Source organism: Pristiophorus japonicus, unplaced genomic scaffold (genome assembly GCF_044704955.1).
Source record: "Pristiophorus japonicus isolate sPriJap1 unplaced genomic scaffold, sPriJap1.hap1 HAP1_SCAFFOLD_75, whole genome shotgun sequence".
NCBI classification, from domain to species: Eukaryota; Metazoa; Chordata; class Chondrichthyes; family Pristiophoridae; genus Pristiophorus; species Pristiophorus japonicus.
Window position 1 is genome coordinate 2,665,263 of NW_027254666.1, and position 2,914 is coordinate 2,668,176.

The window sequence follows — 2,914 nt, forward strand, 5'->3', positions numbered from 1 at the left end:
ATAAAACCAGGTCCTGAAGTACAGATCAGCTGTGTCGGTTAAAGCTTTGGTTATGTTCCGAACATTGCTGTAGAGTTTCCGTACTGTAGTGGTTATTAGATTCACCTCACACGCGAAATGTCCCTGGTTCAAAACTGCGCGGAGACATTTTGAAAACATGTTCAATTAAATATGTGAAGAAATGGATTTATTCATATTAGTGGTTCAATATTAACAAAAAACAATGTCCCACAACCTTGTTAAATTTTCTGATATCTCTGTTCAATTCTGTATACTCTCAAACTGAATGCTCATAAAAATACTGGAGTGGGAACTCACTGGATAACAGCACAGCTGGCAATGTTTGTGGAATATATTCGCGCAAACAAAACGCACAATGACAACCTGGAATCGTGCAGCACCGAATCCACGGGGAAAAACAGTTAAATGGTTCGTCCCTGGGTGGGCTCGAACCACCAACCTTTCGGTTAACAGCCGAACACGCTAACCCATTGCGCCACAGAGACTGCCACAATTACACACTGCAAGACATCCCAAACCAGGGTGTCAGTCAGTTAAAGCTTCAGATTGCTCTGACCGGGATGGAACTTGTCCACTCTCAGTTGTACTTTTCCCAAGTAAAGGGTGGGACATTCATTGTGGATGTGTGGAAGCAGTCTGGTCCCGCACACTGCAGACACTTCCATGTCACCACCAACCAGCTCTCCCACAACCGGTGTGATCTACCTTCCAGCCTTCCAGTGCCTTGTCTGTGAAGAAGTATTCTGATTGTCCCGAAGCCGGTATTAGGTATTAATTCCTTTTCAGCTCCTGACTGCGGATATTGCTGTGATTAAATGCGAACACAATGCTAACAGGGACAGTTCAATTCACAGTTTCTTTGCTTGGTGAAATTTCAAAGATTGAAAGCGACGCACATCAACCCCAAACCTCGTCACCTACTCGCTAACTCGACAAAACTTTGCATTTTCTTTCCATGCCAAGCATTTTACATTAATACATTGCAATGCCAACGCACTTTTTACCTGGCAAGACTGAAGTACAAGCTGTGATGAACAGTGTGAAACAGAAACCGCTACTTGCAAAACCATAGCCTCGATGGCATCTGTGTCAATTGTTCTGCATCGATAATTAGCAGAGAGCAAAGAGGAAAATGATGGTGTGGATGAGAAAAGGCCGAGACAAAGTGTACTGTTGGAGATGATTTTTTTGTTTTTGAGAATTGTTTCAAAGATTTTACTGTGGTTGGTTCCATAGTGTAATGGTGAGCACTCTGGGATCTGAGTTCAAATCTCGGTGGAACCTGATTCCTTGTTGTCCCAGCTGCTGAAAATTTGGGACAAACAAGTGAAAGACACCTGGTGCTGGTGGGCAGTTTTGTTGCCTTTGTCATTGATGCTTGATCTACAAGTCTAGTTATCAAATCGTCTGCTCAACCATCAGTTACCTGTTACAAAATGTTGTAAACGGCTGTCTTGCTCTTTTTGCTTCGTTGCTTTTAACCTCGAATTACCCGCACACATTCAGTTGTAGTAAAGGCAGGATCAGGTCTTTTATTTAAACATTCATACCAAACAAACCAAGTATGAAAGTTACTGAGAACACTTCACAAAGTCAGCTTGCTTCGATTTCCGTGGCTGCTTGAGACACACACCTTCTGAATGTCCACTGTCTCTGGTGTCTGCGTGTGTGAGTCTCATCTTTATACTCTTATTTCTTTACATTTAGACAATCACAGCTAACTGCTTTGTGAATTGTTTAACATACAGACTTAATATTGCTTGTTTAACCTACAGATGTCATTAAATAGTAACAAAGGTACAATCAAATATTTAACATACAGACAATGACCAATTACTCATTTCAATGGCTGAAGGCACCACATTGTCTAACAATCTCTTTCGATCCAAACTTCAATCTTCCTGTTTTTTAATTCAAACTTCAGACCACGTGCTGAAGCAAAGAGTTCAGCAATGCGGGACTCTGCTCCCACATTCCCCCACTTCTTCTCCTCGCCTCTCTGCAGGTCTTATCTGGGTAACATACATTTGCATGGTGGCTCGAGCTTGTTCAACAGCATTGACCAGTTGTAGTCCTTGTTTTCCAACACGACATCCACAGTAAATCAAAATGACCAGCACGACCAGCTGAACCAGCACCAGCATAAGGACAGGGTGTATCATTGTGTTCAACACGCCTGTTGCCGTCGGGCTCCATCCCAACAATGACTCCCACCAGCTTACATGTTCAATCTGCTCCAAAGTTGTGTGAACGTTCTCGATTTCCGCAGTGTGATGGTTAATGTCCACAACGATTGCTTGATTCAAACTCTGTAGCTGTTGAAATGTTGTATTCCATTTCCGTATTTCCTTCTTCCAAATAGCAGCACGCTTCGGGTCAAAGTAGGGTTGTTGTAGATTCAGATTCTCAGGATGCCATTTTAAAGTCCCTTCGTCTGTGATCACCATATCCATTTTTACTTAAAAGTCAGTTTTCAATTTTTGATGTTTCCAATTGAATTCCATGCTGTTTACATTCAGAAATGTAAACTCACAATCGGTGTCTTCGACTAAGTCTGTTACCCTCTGCACAGGTTTTAACAATTTCCTCTGCTTTGTGGGAGAAGTGTAACAACATCGAGTAAAGGATGACGGAAATGCTGAATAGTCAGTCGAGAGACCCAGTCCTTCTCTCAGTTCACCCTTCGGAACTGCTATAATTCACTCTCTCGACATTTGCAACGATCCAACTTCTATTTCACATCCTTTAAGATCATGTTTGTAACTCCCACATTTGAGCTTTTCACTGAACATCTCATCAGTTCTGAGACAGCCCATTTCTGCAGAAACTTTAAATGTTTGTGAACAAGCTTCTCCCACTGCTTTCATCTCTGACTGTTCAGTAACTGCTCCTC

General features: G+C 42.2%; 1 non-coding gene across 1 annotated transcript; it reads right to left on the reverse strand.

The window, feature by feature from the left end:
• Positions 1-432: 432 nt before the first annotated feature.
• On the reverse strand, positions 433-506 carry trnan-guu (transfer RNA asparagine (anticodon GUU)). Its single transcript has one exon. It is a non-coding gene; the product is annotated as a tRNA-Asn (tRNA).
• Positions 507-2,914: the final 2,408 nt, after the last annotated feature.